General features: G+C 35.4%; 1 protein-coding gene across 12 annotated transcripts in view; it reads right to left on the bottom strand.

The window, feature by feature from the left end:
* LCORL (ligand dependent nuclear receptor corepressor like) overlaps positions 1–15,059 on the bottom strand; it is a 185,218-nt gene that overhangs the window by 94,759 nt on the left and 75,400 nt on the right. The gene's annotated exons all lie outside the window — the stretch shown is intronic.

The following is a 15,059-nucleotide window of genomic DNA, read 5'->3' on the forward strand; positions in this document are numbered from 1 at the left end:
CATGGAGAATATCGTCTTGCTACAGTAACAGGCAGAAAGGTAAACTGAGGAATGAGGGCTTAATATTCAACTCGTAAGGCTAATACTATTGCTCTGTCTTGCCTACTGAATATGAGCCATAAAAGCTCCTCCCAAGTGTTGCTTTCTTACTTTATTACTTTTAATTTTAAATGGAATGAGTGTCTAAACAAAATGCTAATAAATTACTAATAACAAGCATTAAATTGTTTTTATCTAGAAAATAACAGGATAGCTACAGAGGCACAGAGCTATCTTTTAACTAAAGATCTCCCTTCATTGTTATAACTAAAGTTATTAAAAATCATTTACCAAGACTCTAAAATAACTATGATATTTGCTCAGGGTAATAAAAGAGACACTAAGGGAAAATACATAGTTTCTGCTCTCTATGAGTTAGCAATCTAGTATGGAAGGATAAAATATAAAGATTGTATATTTCTTAGAGGAGTATCTTGAGGCTCATTTGGTCTTCAATTTCAACATTCCTGAGTAGGGTACACGAGGTTTAAGTCAACAAGAGAATCAAGAGCACATGAATTACTCTCTCTATTCTATCTCTACTGTATCCTATTATTAACATGCCAGTGTCCTCCTTGAGACTAAGCACTATATCTTACTCATTTACCTACTCAGGGATCTACAATGGTACCACAACAAGGTAACTCAATATATTTCATAAATGATGCTTCACACTTCAAAGGGAATAAAGGGCAGCATTAACATCTGAGCAATAAGTTAACCTTTTTTGATTTTGGTTTTCTTTTTCTTTTTTTTTTACAGGACATAGAAAAACAAGAATGAGAAGACATCCCTTTACTCTCTCACACTTTACACAAAAGGTTTCTGAACAGTCACTGAAAGGAATTATTAGAGAAAAATGATTTTTTTTTCTGCAAGTTTTATGAGCTAGTTGGTTCAAAGGCAGAAAAGAATGCAGACTTAGACACTGCTTATGCTGCTTTCACTTTGGTTTACTATGTCACTACTGAACACTCACTGCAAAGGATAAATATAAAATCAAGGATCAAATGAGTGGACATGGACTTCCTGAAGCTTCTTTTTATCCCACAGATTTGACTGTCTCAACTGCCCATGTAAAATGAGGAATCTGCCAGATGAGAGGAACATGGAGAACACATAACCATAGGATCTCTGCTTTTTATAACATTTTAGGGGTTTTTTTTGGGAGGGAGCTAAGGGATTGCTGCACCCCAGTTATACTTCCAAGTTTCATTTCTTAAAGCCTACCTGAGGCCTTACCTAAAGTCACGGTCTACCACAGCTTAATGCAGCTATTTAATCCTTTTGCCCCTCCTTACCCTTCCTGCTTCTCCAGTTTTTTTTGCCTCTTTAAAGCCATGATCTGACCATGGTGTTTGTGAATCTCCTAGCCTTGTTAAAGCCAAAGTCCAACTCCCCTGTGACTACAACTTTCCCTGTTAGGCTTTTTAGCAATTAAATGTTCTTTCTAAGTTCAGCTCATCAGTTTTGGACTTTGGAATAATCAGTCTCTAAAGTATGCCTTTAGAGCAGAGTTCTTCAAATTCTGTTGGATATTCACTCATCAACTAACAAAACTGAGAATGCTGCACGTTAAAAATAGGTGTATTTTTCATTTTTATTATCTATTTTTATTTTATCTGTTGTATCTATTTTTTATTATCTATTTCATTTGTATTATCTATTTTTCAGACTTAATTCAGATAAAACTACATAGTAGAATATGTATATCCATTTAACTGGCCATATAAACTATAATATATCACAACACTCAGAATGCAAAAACCAAAGAATAAGGGCTCCATTATCAATCCCTCTTTGTCCAAGGGACCGAACTCTCACTCTTCTCCCAAAACACTAGGTCTCCTTTATATGACAAGGGACTTCTGATATAAAGCCCAAGTAAGGGTGCCACTGTTAGTCCACCTGTCAAAGATTAGTAACGGTTAATTTATTTATTTTTATTATGTTTTAAAAAATATTTTAAATTTTAAAGTAATTTTAGACTACAGAAAAGTTTCAAACGCAGTACAAAGATTTCCTGTATTTTCTTTTCCCAGTTTTTTCTTAATGTTAACTTCCTATATAACCAATTATCAAAACCCAGAAATTAACATCAGTACAATACTATTAACTAAACTGTAGATTTTATTTGGAATTTAACAGTTTTCCCACTAATGTCCTTTTTCTGTTCTAAAATCCAATCCAGGATCTCACATTGCATTTAATTGTCATGTTTCTCCTTAGTCTCATCCAATCAATGAAAGTTCCTCAGTCTTTCCTTTCATTAGATATTAGATGATATTAGATGATATTAGACATTTTGGATGAGTACCAAACAGTTATTTGGGAGAATGTTCCTCAGTATATCTGATGCTTTCTCATGATTAGTTCAAAGTTATGCATTTTGGGCGAGAATACTACAGAAGTGATGTGCATTTCTCAGTGCACCATATCAGGGTACCAATAAGACTGGATATTTGTTACTACTGGTGATGCTACCCTGGATCACTTGGTTAAGTTGGTGTCTGCTCAGTTTCTCGACTGCAGAGCTACTCTTCCTCCTTTGTAATTAATATACTGGGGAAGATACTTTTAGAATATGCACATACTCTGATTCTCATCAAACTTTTGCCCACTGATTTAAGCACTCATTGCTGGATGTAATAATTGTGACTGTGGTGTTCTAAAGGTGATTTTCGTTTCTTGCATTCCTTCTACATTTTAAAATTGGAATTCTTCTGTAAGATAGAGCTGTCCCTTCTTCCTTATTTATTTACATCAATATGAAAAAGTGGATATTGATTTTATTCTATGGGTTATCTTATTTATTTTTTTGCTCATATTGTTCCAGCTTTGGCCATCAGCAGTTCTTTCAGGTTGGCACCTGCGTCCTACCAATCTACCTTTTTTTGAGACTTCCTTACTTTCTGGAACCACAAAGTGCTCCAAATTCATTTTATACTTTCCCAGCCCCAGCCACGGAAGCAACCACTTCTCCAAGGAGCCTTGGTTCCCTTTATTGGAGAAGTCTTATTTTATCAAGGATGTACATCAATGTAAATAGAATTCCTGCACTCCAGTGGATCACCTTACTTAATCCCTGACTACATGCACACGTGATTTTGGACAGCACCATTTTACAGCACTGGCTCCATGATGGTAATTTTGTTTTTCTTTTTTTTTTGGTCTAACAAAATATTCAACAACAATGAAGGAATGTTCTCTATTAATAGTCTAAAACATTTTCAGGGTTAACAAGGATTAAGTTAAAGAAATGCATGTAACAGGAAGAACCACAGACTTGTCAATATTATCCATAGTTTTATCTCTATAACCTTCTAGACACATGTAAGGCCTGCAACTCTGGAACTCCAGTAACTCCAACAAACGACAATGCCAAAGGTACATAAACATACCCTAATCTAGGTAGGCAGTGACCATTACTCCACCAAAGAGTGAGTGCTTCTTTTACAAACAAACCTCAACAACATCAACCAGTACTGCCAGAACAATAAGTGTGCTTTTTAGAAAAACAAAAATGGATAAAAATTGCCATCATTTAACATGAGCTCACAGATGGTTTTGTAGAACTCTAGAGTATTTTAAGTTGAAAAATGAAGTATGTGCAAAGTAAATCAGGAGCCACTAGGCCATAACATACCCAAAAGGCTTTGGAGTTCAACTAATACCAGAATATTAGAGCATATGATCAGACTCACTAGAATATTTGGCTAGTATCATGGTTCCAGTTGCTCATTAGAAACACTGGTAGCCTAACTTAGTGTATTTAAGACAGAAGCAACCCTGAGGCAGGTCACTTTAACATGTTGCTGGCTTAAATAAAAAATAAATTTTCTTAAATACATATAAAAGTATTTAAACATTTCTAGTTACTATAATGTATATTCTTCATTACCCATATCTAAAGAAGCAAAAAGTAATCTAAAATAATAAATAGCTCCCAAATAATCTATATTTTGCTTTAGAAAATGTGACCTTTCATTACACAAATATATTCATACAAGATTTTCACTCTGTTATTAGTTAATATTTTAAAATTAGCTTTGGTTCTCTGATTAATCAGAACATGAAGGGAATATGAAAAATGGCTAGCAGGATTAGCTAACTTTTCAAACTATCCATGCTGAAATTTTACTTCAAAGTGTCTCACATGATTATTGAAGGGTGACTGGTGTATATGCCTGTATAATAATTTTTTTCAAATATTCCTTTACCTTTGTTTCACTTCCTTAATGCTACATCGACTAACAATATATCAACACACTTTAGCAAAAATTTTCCCATTTTATCAACTAAGAAACCAAAGCAAAAAAGTGACTTTTTATTTGTATAAAATAAACACAAAGAACGTTATAATTTGTATTCTGTTTACCTGACAATTCTACTCCCCCAAAGTACCCGAAGAGTACTACTGATATATTTACTGCTGACAGTTCTGAAGTATTACTACTCACTTTTGAGACTGTATGATGCCTTACACTCTGATATTAGTTATTAATTCATGGGCTCCTGAGGACAATCTTCTTAATGATTACAAGACTTAACTTGAGAACTAAACCCTATGTGATCTTCCTTTTTTGATTTAGTGTGATTCCAAGTAACTGATGATAATGATAATAACAGTAGCAGCAGTTTTAGATTACTGAGTACTTACATTATCTCTTCTTCCCACCCCTCCCCAACTTTATTGAGGTATAATTGGTACACAAGAAAAACTGCACATAAATAATGTATACAATTTGGTCAGTTTGGATGCATTATCTCTTCTAATCATCACAATAATCCTCTTAAAAGTGCCACAATTATTCCCATTATATAGAAATGGAAACTAGTCTTAAGGAGGTTAAAAAGTTTGCCTAAGGTCATGCAAGGCTGAGTAAGTAGTAGAACCAGGACTAGAACCCAGGTCTAATCCAAAATCTGACCTCTTAACTACTATGACATACTATGAGTAGAGCAAGTCATTTATATGCTGGTACCTAGATTTCTCGTACACTCAAAAGCAAAAAAAAAATAGTGTAATCCACCATAGGGCTACTCTTCACTGGATGCCTAGTATACATATGGCACTAAGCTGCATGTTTCATTTATATTATATTGATCTTCAAAATAATATCACCAAGTTAAGTATCTTGCCCAATATCACAGCTTTTTAATTAAAAAACAAACAAACAAAACAGCAAGCAACCCATCTAGGTTTGACTCCATAGCCCATATTCTTTTTTCCACCAGAAGCTACTACTGAACACACAGCATATCTATCAAACTAAAATCTAAACTAGTACCTTTTGTTTTAATAAAACTATTTTTTGGTGGGTAAGGGTAGACAACAGAGTATAAGCACCCACAATTATTATGCCTCTTGCGCATATGAGAAAACTAAGTCACATAAAAGGGTAAGTAGTTTATCAGAACTATATAACTAATGTATGGGCAAGATTTGAATCCATATATGTTTCATGGTAAAACTTATGCTTTGCCCTTTCTACTGAAGATAGAAACATTTTAGACGACTTCACTCAAAACACTTTAAGGGGAAAAACACATAGAACAGTCTGAGCAGTCTGTGAATATAATGGACAACTAGCCAACAGCAAATAGTAAACTGTAACTGACAGTTCATAATTACATGTAAATTTAAAATGGTGAGATGGTAATTTATAAAACTAATTTATCACATTTCACAAGTACAGTATTTGATCAAACCCTCTGCTAGAATCCTAGACTCCTTATATCTTTATAAGAGAAATTCAGAAAGAATTAATCAGCCACTGAGGTTCCAAAGTACCAGAAAGAATAAGTAATTATTCAAAAGAGAATTATAACTATATCATATTAAATGAGATAGAGAGGAGAGTTCATGTGTTAGAGCATATTTAACAAAGTGCTATTTCTACAAAAATTGCACTAAAAAAAGATCTTTATGTGAGATTAAGAAACTGAAAATACAGACTCAAAATTATGGCAAGACAGAACTTCAACCTTTTATTAAAAAGTTGAGGTGGTAGATTGATTCAGTGGCTGGCTTATAACTCAGGTGTTTTTTACACTATAGTTTATCATCCACAAAACCACAGTATATGAAGAAAATTGTCTGGAAAAAACAAAACAAAACAGCTGACTAGTAACATACCTCTCCCTCTCCCTTATTATTTCAGTTCAGGACACATGAACTATTTCAGTCTTTAGCTAATGTTCTTGGCCATTAAGTTTTCTTTCTTTCCTCAAAAGGTCCTGATCTTGAGATTCTAATACCACCCAATTCAGTATATTGGGCTGTCTTAAATTTGCAGGCAGACTACAATCAGGTTTAAAGTTTTACAGCTAAAATACCAAGAGGAAACATACTTTCAAGAATTCTGGATTAGAGTTTTTAGAAGTATTATTTACAATGACAATGAAAACTTTCTATATGCATGCTTTAAAAGTACATCTTAAAAAGAAACTAAGCAAAAGAATAGTCACAGTAGTTTTTACTCTAAAGTCATCTAACAACCTGCTGTTTTTAGGTATATAATAAGACATAACCACTGTTTTAAAAGCATACAAACTAGGGCTTCCCTGGTGGTGCAGTGGTTGAGAGTCCGCCTGCCGATGCAGGGGACACGGGTTCGTGCCCCGGTCCGGGAGGATCCCACATGCTGTGGAGCGGCTGGGCCCGTGAGCCATGGCCGCTGAGGCTGCGCGTCCGGAGCCTGTGCTCCGCAACGGGAGAGGCCACAACAGTGAGAGGCCCGCGTACCGCAAAAAAAAAAAAAAAAAAAAAAAAAAGCATACAAACTAACAAATATTGTGGTTTAATTTAAAAAATTTAAAATAACATGAAGAAATTGAAACTTAGTGACAAAATTTAAAAAGAAAAAATCAGAGAAAAGCAGACCTCTAAGAAATGTAGGCTTTCCAAGACGTTTTTAAAAAACACAAACCCTTATTTTCACAGCATCGAACAAACACACACAACTTGCGGCAGGAGGACTGAATGAAACATATAAACCATCAGTTCTCGTAAAAAAAAAAACCAAAAATACCCCTCATCTTAGAAACACAGTATTTCATAGAGCAAAATTTTAAGACACCTTAATATATAGGAACTGAGAGCAGGAACCTGTTTTTGCCTTGTCTTTTGAGCAGGCTTCTCCTGTGTTTCCTTGGCCCCTTGCCAACACCCCTGAACCACACTGCTGTATGGTACCCTAAAATTTGTTCAGCAGCTGAGCCATGTTATTCCACCACACACACATGTAGGCAGTGTTCTCACTTTAACCCTAAAATGCATAATTATATATAAATTGAGCAGCAAATACATATTACATGTATATTACATGTTGAAGAGTATCTTCTATGATTTTGATTTACATCTTTGACCAAAACTCTATTCAAAAAACTAAGAAATGTTTATAAGGAATTGGAAAGATAAAAATTATTAAGATAGTCTTTGCCTCCAAGGAGTTCAAAATCTACTAAAATCAATACTCTTAGAGGGATATGATGGAATAATACTTAAAATTGACAAAGAAGGTAGAAATCGTTTCACAGAGTCAAAATTATCCTTAAAAATCTCTTAAATAGCCCACCAGTACAGTGTATACTTATGGTCTGCAGTCTCATACATCATATGTATTATGAAACACACATTTTTTAACATGAGAATCATGCTCTATTTGCAGAGATGCTTTAAAGGTGTGTAGAAACTGAGAGCTATTAAAAAAACAGAATATTTGCTTATCTCCCATCTCATGGCCCCTATGGGGGGACCAAGGGACGCCACAGGTATTCTGACAAAGTAGAACAGTGGACAGATATCCACATGACACAGATTTTTATTTTTCACACTTGGCATGAAATATCTGCTGTGGGATGCTGATGCATTTGACACTTCTAGAAGTAGGACTTATGAAAGTGTTTTGATAAAAAGATACTCTCAGTCAATCAGGCTTGGGAAAAAGTATCACAATAAACAATGAATGGAGTATGAACAAACCTAGCATATTCTTCTGTTAACTTCAAGGAGTTAAAAGAAATGTTGACTGTAAAGCAAAAAGTCTTACATCTTGCTAAGGAGGCTGGGTTTAATGAAGTGGACCATGGAAATGTAAACTGTTAACATAACACAGTGAAGAGTTTATTAGAAAATCCTTCAACTTGATGCTCATCATTTGTCAGGCAAAGATAAAGGAGTCACAAATACTTGACACCAAATCTTTAAAAAAAATTTTAGATCATGCAGATAAAATGTTTGTTCACACAAGTCAGTCTGATCATGATATGAGAAGACTCCACACATTAAAGGGTGACCAGGAGCTGAAAAACTACAAGTGACGGGAACTTAAATAGTTCATCCATTTTTAAAAGAAGTTTTTAAAAAAATCCCAGTGCCTGTTCTGTAGCTTCAGCTGATGGTTCAGATAAACTAGTTCCATGGATTCAGACACGGATGAACCTTAGGCATTTAATTCACCTGTTCAATACTTCACCAGCTCACTCTGACTTAATACTACTCATCACCAAACAGCAACAGGAACTAAGCCTCCATTTCTTTTATTACCATCAAACTTCATGCAGGCAACTCTTTAATCCATTAAACATTTTAAAAACGCTTTTCTGGGCTTCCCTGGTGGCGCAGTGGTTGAGAGTCCGCCTGCCGATGCAGGGGACGCCGGTTCGTGCCCTGGTCCGGAGGATCCCACGTGCCGCGGAGCGGTTGGGCCTGTGGGCCATGGCCGCTGGGCCTGCGCATCCGGAGCCTGTGCTCCGCAGCAGGAGAGGCCACAGCAGTGAGAGGCCCGTGTACCGCAAAAAAAAAAAAAAATAAAAAAAATGCTTTTTTGATTATTTTACTAAGTACTATTAATAATCATTAACTATCTTACATTATTTAATCAGTTGTTTACATTATAGTACATGTTGCTTGGTCAAGTTATTTAACTGTTACTTCTCTGTATGTAAGTAAAGGAACAGAGTTAAATAATCTCCAAATCCCCTATCTGCTTTTAAATGCTATAATTTTAGCTTGGTCTTAAAAGGAAAATAATCTGGGGCTTCCCTGGTGGTGCAGTGGTTGGGAGTCCGCCTGCCGATGCAGGGGACGCGGGTTCGTGCCCTGGTCTGGGAGGATCCCACATGCCGCGGAGCGGCTGGGCCCGTGAGCCGTGGCCGCTGGGCCTGCGCGTCCGGAGCCTGTGCTCCGCAACGGGGGAGGCCACAACAGTGAGAGGCCCGCATATCGCAAAAAAAAAAAAAAAAAAAAAAAAGGAAAATAATCTGTAAAACTGAGGAATGGGAGTGGCGATCACCTCCTACATGCCTGATCTATAATTTTTCAAAACTGATATTAGCTTTAACTCCTGAAATGTATTTCCCCCAGGTTATCTGTAGTTTGAGTTTGATACCCTATTTTTTTCTTTTTAGCATTTGCTCAAATGTTATTTGACTACCCTTTATAAGACTGCAATTCCCACCTCTACCCTGGCATTCCCTAAGCTCCTTTCCCTGCTTTGCCTCCACAGCACCTACATATATATTTATATCCAGCATGTGTGTAAGGTGTGTGTGTCTGTGTGTGCGCGTGCACACATTCACATTCAACCACAAACAGAATTTACTTGCTTACTGTCTGCTTCCCCTCACTAGCACACAGAAGACAGGGATGTTTTCTGCCTTTTTTCCACTAGTATGGTACCTGGCATATAGAAGGAAACTTAGTGGAACTTTGTTGAATGAATTAACTTCTCTAACCATGGATGAGAAATATGTTTTATAAAGGCCAACATGCTAGTCTTGCTCTGGGGAAAGTCATACTCAGGGAAAGAAAGAAGTAAATTAGTAGGATTTTATGAAAGAACACATAGGTGATGACACAGCTGGTGAATTCATGAGTTACTCAAGAAAATCAGAAAAATATTCTAAAAAGATTTTTAAATGATAAATTAATATGAAACAGTTAAATAGCACGTAGTAACTGTCTATTACTTCCACAAAAAAGGTGCTTTTTCCAATTCAGTACTCATTATTTTGAACAGCATATATAGATTACTACATTCATTCACATACAGGCTAATTTCACTACCTGCTGTATTAGAGACAGAGCACAGGGAAGAAATACTACCCAGGGACAGATGGTAATTCAAAAAATAGGGCCCCAAATAGAATTATATCTCTTCTGAGAATTAGGTCTTCCCTCTCACCTAACAGACTACACTTTCTCAACTGAATTAGAATATGCAAAGAAATAATTTAGACAAACTTTTAAAGAATTATATAAAGATAAATGAAAGAACCACTGCTTCTCCAAAATTTAAAGTATGTCCTCAAAATGTTATCAGAGTTGTGTAAAACCACTGAAAGAATAATTCAATGACTAAACATTTCTGAAAGGAATTTAGAATCATTTATATTTTCATTATTTGGGCTGATTCTTAGAACATCTTAGAATATTGGAACTTTCTTATCACATGCAAGGACTCATTAAAAACTTTGCTAAAAGATCTAGCATACTCCAGCTATAAGTAACATTTTTAAAAAACCGGATAGACAATCATGATTTTAAAGCATTACTGTTGATCTTTAAAATATTCCTCTTCTACATGCACTCAATTAAGTTATTGAGTTTTAACTGTACTGGGTATAATTCTAGGTGCTGAGGAGATGTAGCAAAATAGACAAAATCCCTGTCTTATTGTTCTTATATTCTAGAAGTGGCAGATAACAAACAGATATTAAAAGAGGAGGCAGGAAAACAAACAAACAGACAAATGAAAAGGAGAATGATGGGAAAGAGACTGACTGAAAGAATTATCATAAATGGGATGGTTGGGGCAATGAGTGGTCAGGCCAGGGTAATGTTTGGTAATATGAAGGAGTGCAATGCTCAGGTGCAAAACAAGGATACCAGACAGAGGTAACAGCAACAGCAAGTAGGAAGACCCTGAGATGGGAATAAGGTTAGTACATCTGAGGGAAAGCAAAAAGCCAGAGTCTGCAAAAGAATAAACAATAAGAGATGTGGCTAAAGAGGAGGCAGAAGTAGGACATGTGATTGAATTTTTGATAGATTTTACTCTCAGTGACATGCAAAGCCATTGGAAGCTTTTGGGCAGAGGAATAATGTCCTGGTTTAGGCTTCAGAAATATCATTTTGCCTTCTGTGTAGAAAAAATGAATTGGTAGAGAAGAGAAAAGTAGAAGAGACACCAGTTAGGAGGCTCTTTAAGTAGTATATGCCAGAGATGAAGTGCCTTGGATTAGGATGGCAGCTATGGAAATGGTTTGAAGGTAGAACCAATGGGAGTTGATGATAGGTTGAATGTGGGTATAGAGGATACTGAGGAATCAAGAAAAGCTCCTAGCTTGGGGGCTGACCAACTGGGGTCAAGGGTGATACTTTTTACTAAGATAGGAAAGGATGAGGCAGGGGAAGGTTTGGGGAGAGTAAAATCAAGTGTTCTGTTTTAGATAGGTCATTCTGAGATGCCTATTGAATATTCTACTGAAGAATACCAAGTGGACAGATATAAGAGAATAAAACTAGGGAAAAGATTAGGATTAGATATAATCCTATAATATTCAGGTGTCATCAACACATACATTGTAATTAAACCCACTGGATGAAATGATGCCATCAAGTAAGAGAAGGCATATTGAGAAGAAAAGACAACTGAGGACTAACTCCTAGGCTCTTCAATATTTAAAGGTAAAAAAAAGACAAAAAGCAGCAAGGAGCATGTGAAAGAAGTAATCTGCAAGACGGGGGAAAAATTAAAAGAATATGATTTCCTAGAAACCAGGATTAAGGAAGTGATCATCCCTATCAAATGATGTTGAAAAGCTGAATAAGGTGAGAACTGATAACTTTCCTCTGAGTAGTACAAGATGGAATTACCAATGAAACTGATAAAACAATTTCAGTGGAGTAGTAGAAAAGAAAGTCTAATTGGGATGGGTTGAAAAGAAAAGGGGAGTTGAGAAGTGAAGGTGGTAAAAGTACAGAAAATAAATATCTACTACGTGTCAGATGCTTGAGATATCTCAGCAGGCAAAAATACAAAAATCTAATTCTTCATAGTGCTTATATTCTAGCAAAAGGAATAAGACAATGAACAATAAAAATAAAAGAAATAAGTAAATTATATAATATGTTAGAAGGTGATTGTGCTACAAAAAGGAAGCATAATTTTTTGTTGTGAACTTTTGAGGAGAAGGATATAAAATAACCACCTGTAACAGAGGAAAGGGACTAGGTGAGACTTAGAAAGTCAGCATAATACGGTGTTTTATTTTAGTCAAGTTCAGCTGTTCCAGGGTAAGTGTGTAAGATATTGAGAATAGGGTTAAAACACAGAGAAGGCTCTGACAAGCAAATATGACAAAGGAAAAGAGAAGCAAGGGAATTAAATTTTTACAGAAAGATGATTACAGCGATTGAGCACAGTACCTGAGCTGAGTAAGGAGAGACGTGAAGTCGTAAGACAATAACAGTGAGAAGTGGTATGGTCAATAGATTGGGGGTTGCAAGGAGGTTAAAAAAAATACTGGGATGACTACTGAAATAAAATGATAGTAGAAATAGGGATGGTTGAAATTATATTTGTGAGGTGGCAAAGGTCTAGGGATGATCATGGGAAAGGTGGTTGGAGTGGGATGGAGGAAAAGATCATTGGAAATGAAGAGGCCAAGTAACTGAGAGGCCAGAATGTAGAACGTAACAGCTACATAGAACTTGAAGTCACCAAGAACTAAGATGGGAGGAAGAAAGTGAAAAGGCTGGTAGAGGTGTGTAACATGATAATATGGATGGAATATTTAGATATTCCAAACAAGCTCAGGGTTTGGAGTGAGGATGGCAAATAAATGATTGGAAAGCAGCTATAAAGATCTCAGAAGTTGCTTGTTAATTTTATCACCCCCATACTAAATAAAGCAAGGAATTAAAAACATCCAGCAAGGGAAAGGTCTACAAAAGCATCTTTTATGAATATATAGGTTCCACTTAAAGCAATAAAGTAAAGGGAACATTAAGAGAAAAGACTGAGGATATAGGGGATTGCTGATGAAAGACCACAAGTTCCAGAAGACACAGTGGAAAAAATTGGGGTGCTTGTAAAGGTGTAAATGACTGGGTCAAATTAGAGATTAAAAAAGACAAAAGGAGATAAGAATCCATGTGACAATGAATGAATGACCTGATAGTTGGCCTTTAATTCCTGCTATGGATGGTGTTGCAGGCAGAAAGGTGATTTTAACAGAAATGCTTAAAATCTTAAATACAGTTATAATTTTAAGTGTGTTCTTAGAATTTTATTCATATCCTCTACATGGCAAAATAAGAAAAATCTTTTCAAGAACACCTCTGGATTGTGGCTCATAATGGTATGTGGATTATTTTATGACACTAACATACAGTTCCCTGAGAGTTCTAAAAAGGCAGCCCACATATAAAGAGAAAGTCAATGTATGACCACGTGTTACCACAAAGGCACATTTGTATAAGAAACGCTTAGGGCCTGAATGAATCAGGTCAAATTTACATAGTCACTCAAGGATACCTGCATTTAGAGAAAAGCAATCTAAAAGATTAACACTCCTGTTTCTAAGAAGTCAAATGTTTTAGTATCAGTCATAATCCAATTAATTAATAAGCAGTATTAATATTTATTTTATGCAATATTATACAGCTTAAAAATTAAAAGTTTAAAAGGAAAAGGATCTGTGTTCAAAAAAGGCATGAAAAACTTTATATAAAACCTAGCTAACAATTAATTTAAGGGGGAAAGGTTGGTTAATAGCAGCTTTCAACTATGTATCAAGAAGGTCTTCGAAAAGAAAAGGCCAGAATAGTAGTTACATGAATGCTCAATGTGTGTGGGGGGTAAAAGATAAAGTAGGAAAAACATTATATTTTGATGAAGGAAGGCTTTATTTTGTTATATACCCTTAGCAGTATGATTCATTCAGCTACAATGTGCATACTATCTGTCCAATTTAGTCAAACAGCCTTCTTTAACTGAAAAATAAAAGATGAGATATCTTCCTGAATCGTAAGCCAGTGATTTAAACTGCTTCAGGCGATCAGAGGATGTGAAGCCAAAGTCAAACTAGTTTAGTTCATATCCTATGGGGACATCTTCAGAAAAGGCATTTTATATCTATATGCCTATGTTTACCCACATTTCAAAACAAATAAACTGACTGATATTCAGGCTATACACAGTAATAAACTTAAGTACAAAGTAGGAAAAGATAAACAATATATACACACTAAATAATTTTCTTCTTCAAATAAAACAAATAAGTACTAATACCACTGAATATGTAGAGAAACTGGAAGATATATGGACAGTTTATCTTAGTACTCATTCATTCATTCATTCAAAAATATTTATTGAAGTTCTAAGATGTGACAAGGACTATTCCAGATACTGAGGATTCTGCAATTAACAAAACAGAAGCCCCTACTATCATGGAGGTTTCATTCTACTCTAGCACTCTAGACAATTGTCTAGGTTAACCTCTAGAAGGAACTCAATTTTGAAACATTTCTAAAGTAAAGAATATACAAAATTAGTTAAAAGTTCACCTCTGCACTAAAATATCCACTCCCCTGACTGTACTTACTCAACCCTACAAGAGTATTTTTGACTGGCTTCTAATTATAAGGGATAGTCCAAACTATATTTAGATTAAGTAATAAGTTTTATCCAATTATTAAATACTATAAGGGAACTAATCACTAAAGCTGTTCATGTTCATATAAAGCAAAGATGGAATGCTCTGTATGTCTCATAGGTCCTCTCTAGCCTGCTTAATTCAATTAAAATAATCCTAATTCTAGGCTGCTAAGTAGTAGAGAACAGGAACGATTTTCTACTTAATACTTAGAATCTAAGTGTTCCTCACATAGAACATCTTTGACCTTTTTAAATTTCTTCCAAGGATTCAAACGTTCACAACACAAAACTTCTCTGAGCTTCATTATCTCTGTCTGTTAAAATGATAACAAGAGTACCTATCTCTTAACA

The sequence above is a fragment of the Mesoplodon mirus genome (assembly GCF_964341445.2).
Source record: "Mesoplodon mirus genome assembly, chromosome: 2".
NCBI lineage: Eukaryota > Metazoa > Chordata > Mammalia > Artiodactyla > Ziphiidae > Mesoplodon > Mesoplodon mirus.